The following is a 9,916-nucleotide window of genomic DNA, read 5'->3' as shown; positions in this document are numbered from 1 at the left end:
ATATTGCGAGTCATTCTCCCGGCCATGGCCCGATCCGATCGAATTCATTTGCGATTAAACGCACGATTAATCGACGAATCTTCATGATCGTGTGCGTCCACGGAGAAACGTCTTGGGTGGCGAAACGATTAAAACCTGAATCGGCCTAATTCCAGGTTTATCACCTAAGATCGGGGCTTAATATGCGCGAGCGGTGCGTATGGCACGTCGATTTCGTTCGCAGGAATTTCAAACCTGGATGGCTAGCGATGGGAGTAACACGACTCGAATCCTATCGGACGTCCCTCGAAAACGTATCAAACGAGTTTTACAGGATCTTCTGCGAACGTAAACAATGTTCCGACTGTTAAATTTCGACATCGATGTAGATTCTTTAATTAGAATCTTGCATCGTCCTAACTCTGCGATCGTCTACAGACATTTGCAGCCCGATTAATTATGTTGCTCTTCCCGTTGACTGGGGTTTTAAGCGTCTCTATCATGTGCTTCGAAAACATTTTGTAGAATATGCTCCGAACGCAACATTTAATTATAGAAATTGTATACAGTTTTCGTTACATCCGCGTTCTCTGCTTATTTCCTTCAAGCGTAATAATAATAACCGAACGAGCAGAGCTTACAGGATATATATAATATACAAGCAATCATGGTGAATAACCTGAAGGAAGTTCGCGTGAAAAAATAAGATTTTTCCAGAGTCTGAACTTTAATTTATTATCGTTAAGTTGAATATCTATACTGGGTTAGATAATGGTCAGGTACACGATGTTTCTCCGTCTACTGTTCTGTAATTGCACCGTACCAGTCGGTGTTTCTAAATGTCCGTCTGCTAAGGGTTAAAAAAAATTTCTGCGATCGATTGATTTCCTTTTCCACCTCGAGCATGCGAGCGTTATATGGTCACCCTATCGGGCGAAATAAATTACTGTGCTCGAAGAAGTTCAGCACGAGTTCTTGCGGTTCGTTGCGTACAAGCTGCGTTACCGCATGGACAGAATCGATCACGACTACTCTCCTATTTCGACTCGCCTTAACTCGCTAACTATTCACAGTCGGTTTGTCCTCGACGATTTAATTTCTCTATTTAAAGATCTACGAACTAAATTTACTCGTATCTAGATATCTGCTACATCGATTAGCACCAAATTATTCACGAATATTTGGTAAACATGAGACTATAGAATAGAATTATTTCAAAATTTACATTCTTTCTAATTTTTCTAGGCCCATAGATTTAAAGAGATTGCTATTACTGATGATAAATACTTTAGTTATTCCCAAAATATGTATAAATATATCCTTGAATTTTTATTGCAAAAAGTTTTATAGATTTGTGTCAAAAAATTCCAAAGAATAGTAAAAGAAATCACGTGTCATAATAGAATATCTTGGATTTTTTTTGTTAAAACCTTGTGCATACTGTGCACAGCTGAGAAGATGACAACTAGAGGGAATACGAGGGTCATTGGCTGTGGTGGAACAGCCACGCTTCTGCGCACACGCACACTTTCGTTCACCGTTTATTATCGACCGAAGCTGTCACGTCTACTGAACCCAGGTCCCACTTCCGTCATACCGCGACAACTAATCCACTATCACTTTGTCATTTTCTGTGATTTTATTCGTAATTAAACAATTTTTCGTAGTAATTTTGATACTTTTAACGTTAAGTATTTTATATTTTCAGAAACATGTAATTATAATTGATCTTCGATCGATATAGCGTACCCGTACTCTTCACCGATTTTTCTTCACATTACCTATGACATTCCCATACATAAATAAATTTAAATCCAAATACATTTGACATTTTGGACGTTAATAAATATAATCCCCAAGGCGATTACCGTTGACCAGAGAGAATTTGATCGAAAATTCGAGGCGGTTCGGATCGGGGGACCGTCGCTACGTTCTCTTTCGGCGGTAGCCCGCAAACGGCGAAACCGCTGGCAGCGGACCACACACGCGTCGATAGACCTTTTAAGAGCCGTTTGCGAAACCGAATTCGAGCTGGACGCCGCTCGTAATTGCGTATATCGCGTGTGCATCGAGATCAAAAGCAAATTTTGCTGTTACTGGCTGGAAAGGGGGAGCGAATCGCCGTTTAAATCGCTTCTCGTTTCAGATCGAGATAAACGGGAATAATCGTCCCTTTAATCCTTCCTCCGATCGTAACGATTTCTCCCACTCGACGTGCAACGATTTTCGGCCACGCTCCGATTTCGTAATCACTCGACGATTGCGTCACGTAGAGTTTTACATAATATCGAGCCCGCGTATCGATTATATTTACGCCATTCGCGAACGCGGAAATGGCGAGATGTCATCAGAGGCGTAAAAATAAATTCGAAACGAGCGCGAGCGTAAAATAAACTTGTTCCAGCGACGTTACCAATTACGCGGTGATTCGTGTTCGGGATTCTTTTCTTGCGTGGCCAAGTAGGCGAGCGTGCACTCGCCGAACCAATTTTATTTTCCGCGTGTACCAATAAACGAGTCCCGCGCGGAGGCTCGCCTCGTAAATACCGCCGCTGAAATAACCAGTAGACGACATTGTTATTCCTTCGCGGCAGGTGCATCCGCCGTGATGTATACTACCAGATCGTAAGTTTTAAAAACCTCCTCTTCACCGCCCGGTAGAACCAATTGGTTACCGTTCGGTATTTTCAGAATTTATTTAGTCAAATTGTTAGTTGCCTTAATCGACCCGATTAAAACTATATTTACGATCTGGATTTAATACTAAAATGTATTATTTTGAAAGTACGTTTCGCAGTTGTGTTTCGAGCCATACATTGTACGCTTACGAACACACGTAATACGTGAGTATTATATTAATTTTATCAAGGTAACGGAACGAACACTGTCTGAGAATTAATTATCAAAGGGTGTACGTATTTAAGATCACTTTTGTTGCTGGTCTTATATTGCATTCGAGAAAACCGGTTATCTGTAAATTACTTAGGAGAAATACTTTTAGCGAGATTAAATTAGATTTAAAAATATTATATATTACCGAGCAATAATTTCCTTGCCTTTCGTTTTAATATTACGAGAACCGTAAAATGTATAATTATTCACAGGGCTGAACGTTCGCGACAGTTAAAGGTCGGTCGCGATCGACGAACAAATTAGCAAATGGTCGCGCGTCTCGACGAAAGCCGCATGCGTTATTGCAACTGCCTACACGTGTACGCAGTTAAACGGTAATTGTGGCCCTTTTCTGTCCCGTCCTCCAAAATATAAGGCCACGGTGGCTCTGAATCTTATCGCCAGTAGTGTGTTCACCGCACGCACCGACAACGAATCTCGTGTCTCTCCATACGTCCGCAATGTTTACACACTCCGTTCGCGCGCCGTACGAACTCGATCAACGGGACCAATTAGGCGGGAAACCGCGGCCGCGTCGAGCCCCAGCCAGGAATTTGTATAATTAGCGGTCAAAAAGCGAGGACGAAACAAAAAGAACAATAAAGGACCCCCCTACCCCCTAAGAGACGAATAAGAGTTAGGAATGAACGTTCATAGCGCGAACTATGGCTCGTGAGCTACGTACAGTAACATTCAATTCATTTAAACCTTCTCTGTTGGTTACGCGAATCCTTACTTTAAGGGCAAAGTGGACTCGGTAAAATTTGGTTCCAATAAATGTAGTTAGGTTAACAGAGAGAGAAGTACTGCTTCTTCAACGCGTTAACTGATTTTAGATAATTGAAAGCTTGCATATTCATAATTTGTCGTATTTACTTTTACAACCTCGTTAAAATTCGAGAGTCTTATCTAGATTTCTTTTCTGTAACATCTAATCTTGAGAATTAATTTTGTTAGCCCCTTAGTCCCATAAATGTGTTAAGATAACAGCTGTTCATCTACTAGGCAATCGACAATCGAAACGGTTCCAAAATTAGACTCGGGGTTTCTACTACGTTCGATTTACAGTCCAGATTATTTTTTGTTCCGTTAAAGGGGTCGTTGAAAAATAGCCAGATAAAAGATTCATTTTTGCTGACAGAGGTGGAAAGAAAGGAGAGATGGAACATAGGATCGCCGATCTACCTTTTGTCAATAAAAATTCCTACTCTTTATCCTGTCCAGAATATGTCTCACATTTAATTAACATTCAAGTACAGTCTGTGATAAAAAAAACATATGTACAGAGATTTCAATTACAAGAACAATATTATCTTACACAAAAGCGTGTATTCGTTACTAAGCCCACTGTCCAACAAAATGAAACAGGCTCAATTACAATCCCATCAGGGAATTATTGCGAGATACTGACTCCATGAACCGTATTAAAATGGCAACCGTTTGTCCCCCTCATTTATCGAACGACCCTCCAGCGAAACTGGGTACACTCTGCCGCGGTGTCCTCGAGAAGATAGGGTCTCCCTAAATTATGAAGACACGAGGGAACGGGGAGCCTCGACCCGAGTTCGACTAATTAGTTTCGAGGGTTAATCGAGTTTCCCGTTGCTCCTTGGGGCCTGGACACTGGTACTTCCCCCTTGCGTCGCGGCGCGATAATAAGGCGCAAAGGAATCTGACGCGGCGGCGAGCAGAGCAGAGACGACATATTTATTAACTCGCGCGAGCGCGGGGCTTATCGGGTCGAATCATTTTTTCGAAGCAGCGTAAACCAAGGCGATTCGAGGACCGGTGGGACCCACGACCACGGGGGAAGAGACCGCCCATGTCGAGCGGGGCCCATGCCACGCTGAAATCGTATTATGAAAGTTTTATCGGGCCGGACCGCGAAGAGTGGCGAACCGCGAGTACCGAAACGCTAATTGCAACCCGATCTTTCCAGTTCTCCGGGCACACGTGGCCACGATGTACGCCTCGTTAAGGCGGGGTCCTTAAGCCCGATCGCCCGGGACTTAGGCCCGCGGATCCGCGCAATTCCGCGGGGCCTGCTTCTGGGAGGGTGTTCCTACTCGAGAAACGTGCGTTTTTCGGATTCCACTAAGGTTTGTATGTACATAATTGGAAGCGGCGAACCCACAAGATCTCAATTTCGATGGAAATGACATCTGATCGAAAGAGGGAATCCTTTTTTCCGTTTGAACTTTTCGAACACTCTTAGAATTTCTATATATTCTTCGCCAAAATACGCGTTGTTTGCATTTTTAAACATTAAAATCCTCCAATCCGTTCTAGGAGTTATGGTCGTTTGAAAATTTGACCAATTTTATGAGATTTTTCTCGCTTTATGGGGTTAAGGAACAGTTTCTCCAACTACTTCGGTGTCAAAACCAATGACTGATTCAGAATAAAATTAAACTATAATAATCAAAACTAAAGGTGGCAAGAGATACGATTTGATAATCAATCGAAGTTTGATCGCTTATTGATTGCTTTGAAACTAATGAAGGAGCTATATTTATACTAAACTACGCGAGGAAGGTCACAGCCATTAGCTCACATTATTTACTATGTAATTAATTATTAAATAATTATATTATACAGTAACAAGCGATAAAATTAATTACATACTAAATAATAATGACCCAGGTCTCACCACGTGGAGGTTGCTGCGAATGGAGACCCACTCTATCCTCACCCCAACCATCAGAATTTCTAAATATTCTTCACAAACATACGCGTAGTTTGCGTTTTGAAACATTGAAATACCTTAATTCGTTCAGGAGTTATGAGATTTTAAAGATATTTTTACGGGAATCATTTCTGGCCACACATTACATTTTCGGTAAAAAATTTTTTTCTCGAAACTGCGTAGGAATTCAGGAATATATATATATCCAGCAAAAGTTATTGTACTCGACCCCCGTAACGAAAGATAATTTTTCCAGAATGATTTGAAAATTTCTTTTTTCGCCGCAAAATTTAGGCACCAACCCTGTCGATTTTTCTTAAAAACTCGTTTTTGATTTTTAGTAATTTTGTTTAACGCCCTATAGAAAAGTTGTCTAATCCTTTTTTGTAGGTACACACGAGCTCTATTTCGGGAAAAAGTTTCATTGAAATATATTCACTATTGCAGGAGTTATGGCTGTTTGAAAAATGAATCATTTCTATGGGATTTTTCTAACTTTACGGGGTCAAGGAACAATTTTTTCAATATTGTTAGAATTTCGACATATTCTTCATCAAAATACGCGTTGTTTGTCGTTTGAAACATTAAAATCCCCCTATCCGTTTAGGAGTTATGAGATTTTACACACATTACATTAGATTTTCGGTAAGAAATTTTTTTCTCGAAAGTGCATAGGATTTCAGGGGTATGTTTAATTATCAAAAATGATTGTTGTCGACCCCCGCAGCTAAAAATAATTTTTTCAGAACGATTTGAAATTTTTTAATTTCTTTATTTACTTGTCTCTGGAGAACCGATCATGAAGAATTTCTAGTTAGCTGCTGACGAATATAAAAGTTACTTACGTAATTTTCCAGCTGGGTCACTCCCCTATTCTTAGCCCCGTTGACAAATCTAACTTTATAACAGAAAAAATATAATTGAAAAAGAAAGAAATTTGTTCCCCATATTTGACGCGGAAGTCTCTCGCTACGCGTGGGGCTTTTCTGAAGGATATGCGTATTTATAGCGATTCTTGGGGAATCGAACGGCGCGATATCCAAACAACAATTTTCCACGGAGAAGTATAAAAGGAGCCTGAAGTACCTGGCAGGCTCGTGCATCGTCTCGAGTGCATGGCCAGAAATGGGCAGACAGGAAATCCAAGGAAAAAGTCGCGACGCGTGCTTGAATCAATAGAGTGCTCAGCTATGTCAGTGTTCATGGTATCGCGTCAGCGTGCGTTTTACGCGAGATTACGAACCTCCCAGCTCTTTCCGGCCTCCGCTGCACAGGGTCCACGAGTGTTTCCACTTATAATAACATTCCGAAACACGTAAATACACTCGAGTGGCGCGTCGCGCCGCTGTAGGTCCTTCCAGAGACGACGGTCAGTCGGTGGTCGTGGCTAAAACCGACGTCTGCCAAAGGACGACGGGATGTAGTCTCTCCTCTGGCTACTTGAACGTCCTCGTCGGGCTTAAGGATCGTCTGGACGCAATTTTTTCTGCGCCTGGATACTCGCAGGATACTTTAATTTGGCAGAGACAAACCACCCCTGACCGCGGTCTTGTCGTCTCTTCGACGGGGATTATTCCAGCAAAGCTACAACGAAACCAATATAATACAAAAATTCTATTATTTCGGTATTTCAATCAGAAGTCGTCAAAAATTAACTTTATAACGATGGAGGACTTCTTCATATGTCACGAATGCCGAATCTGAAATTATTCTTTAAATTAGAGTTTCTTAAATATGGATCCTTCTACTCCTCCAATACGAAAAATATAAATTAGAAAACTAGATTAACAATATCGAAGATACATTTTTTTTTAATTTTGGGTTTGCATCTTACGAATACGAGAGTAGAATCAGAATGAGAAACGTTTTTCCTCGAATAGTAAAACCATGAACGAACGTTTTATTCGATATTATTGGAACATTGGACAACCCGCGAGAGAAACACGCAATATTTTCAAATTCAGGCCACACGAGTCTTCGAGCGTGCCAAGAAGCATCAAGATACGATCTAACTAACGGATCCCGGTTGTCGATCGATAAATCAAATAGAGTTTTCTCGTGTGGTTCGCTCCCTTGATTTACAAGCGAGTTAATATCTTACGAGGGAACGCCAACACCTAGGCTGACGAAGTACAGTAGTGCGATCGTAAAGAGGAGCATTTAATACCGAGATACCTTCTGCGTCGAGAAATGTTAATTAAACGGAAACACACTTTTATGGGTACCCCGTTGGCTCGTAATCCACTTAGGAACAGGATTACGTCCACTTTGGTTGTTAGCGTTTTACCGATTTAACAGTTCGAAAGGTTTGGGTCCAGCGGCGGCCATCACGAATATTTCCGTCGGAAACGCTCGCCGCGAGTCACGGGATCTATATGAAAACGACGGATCGAAAAATCCTCGCGTTGCGTCAACGCCCGCGGATCGATTTACGATCGTCGGAGTTATGGTTATGAGCGCGACAACGCGCCAGGTGGTTTTTCTGTCGGACCGGGATGACGCAATGGCAGTTGTAAATTCGAGGAATTTTTCAAAAATCGATCGATCATGCTTAACTGTCCACCCTCATCGTTGCCGGAGCCGTTTCGTTGGTACGACGATATAAAACTGACGGTAGAGGTTGCTGGAATTTCGAAACTCGGCCATTCGGTACACGTGGATCGATTATTTATTTATCTCTGACTAAGCACTCGTCTAGTTAATCGATTCGCTATCTTATTACTCTGAAAATTTATCAATGATTGTTCGCTAAAAAAATAAATATCTTTCATTCTATACTTGACATAAAGATATTTAGATAAAGATATTAAAATACTTCTGGATCGTTAAGGGTTGATATCGAAAACTTCATGTATTTTTGGGAACTAGTGTTCCGAAGAAAGTGATCAGTATTACTTACATTTAGAGAATACAAGCAGAATAAAACACATTTGAATTTGAATATTCGGCGGTTGTGTTTGGGAGGTCAGCAAAACAAAATGTATCAATGAATGTTCGCTAAAAAAAATAAATATCTTTCATTCTATACTTGACATAAAGATATTTAGATAAAGATATTAAAATACTTCTGGATCGTTAAGGGTTGATATTAAAAATTTCATGTATCTTTGGTAACTAGTGTTCCGAAGAAAGTGATCAGTAGTGCTTGCATTTAGAGAATACAAGCAGAATAAAACGCATTTGAATTTGAATATTCGGACGAGCGGTTGTGCAGGGGCCAGCAAAACACACTCGCGAAGGATAATCGCGGGGAATTAGTTTCTTCTGGACGGCATTAGGGCGTTATTCAGATGCTGCGGCAAAGGAACGCCGAACTTTTACGTGACATCGTAGCCACCTGAAAGGAACAAGGGCCTCGAAGGTTTTGCAAACGAGTCACGTCGCCGACGGACGCTTCAGCGACTACTGGATCGTTAGTCGCTTCTTTGCCTCGGTGAAGGATCAAAAGCGTGTTTCAGATCTCACCGCTAGCGGGTGGCACGTAACGAGGAATCGCCCCGAGCGATCCGGCATTCGTTCCCTCGACCATGGGTTGTCGAGACACGAGCGAAACGCACACCCGCTACTCGCAAATTACGCGAACGAGCGTTCCCGCACGCGAAACTCGAATCTTCGACGTTCGAGATTCTCGAACCGCCGGTCCACGGGTTACCATACTCGGATTTTTACCTGTTTTTACCTCGCAATGCAAATTGTCCGAACAAAAAATGCAAGACTGGTCTTTAACGAGTTAATACAGATTGAAATTTCATTGTTCATTGAAATCAAACGATTCGATTATTTCATATTCAATGGTAATGCATAGACTGCGAATGTTTATGCATTTATGGGAAATTTTAATTTTCAAAATAGTACAGATAACACTAATATGCAAAAATGTAAAAGACAACCCTCTACAAAGCTCCCATTTCATTGATTCTATTAATAAAAATATGAATTTCCATAAAGATCCGCAATCTGGTAATAAATATCTATCGTTGAGCATTTATTATTCTGATGCAGTGATAAATTAATACCAGGGAGCCGTGGTACTTTGAAGAATTTCTGATTCCACTTGGAGCTTGGAAATTATCAGAGAAAAATATCGTTGGCTCGACGGTGCCGCCTAGTTTAATCCCCAATAACGTAATTTCCGAAAGCTTCGATTTGTATTATCTTTTCTTGGAAGTTTCGATGCGGTTACAATCTTGCTTAGAAACGCGATATTTATCGAGTAAGAGCGGTAGTTGCGGAGGGTGAGTCACGTGAGATTAGGACTTGGTATATCTCCGTTGGTTTAGGCGATACGAACAAATTTCCCAGGGAAATACTATTTGTTTTGAAGGGGGAAATAATAGAAGAAAAACACTTTTTCCCCAA

The sequence above is a fragment of the Colletes gigas genome, unplaced genomic scaffold (assembly GCF_013123115.1).
Source record: "Colletes gigas isolate AHSC1104 unplaced genomic scaffold, ASM1312311v1 Colletes_gigas_Sc00021, whole genome shotgun sequence".
In the NCBI taxonomy this organism is placed as follows: domain Eukaryota; kingdom Metazoa; phylum Arthropoda; class Insecta; order Hymenoptera; family Colletidae; genus Colletes; species Colletes gigas.
Note: the sequence above shows the minus strand (reverse complement) of the source record.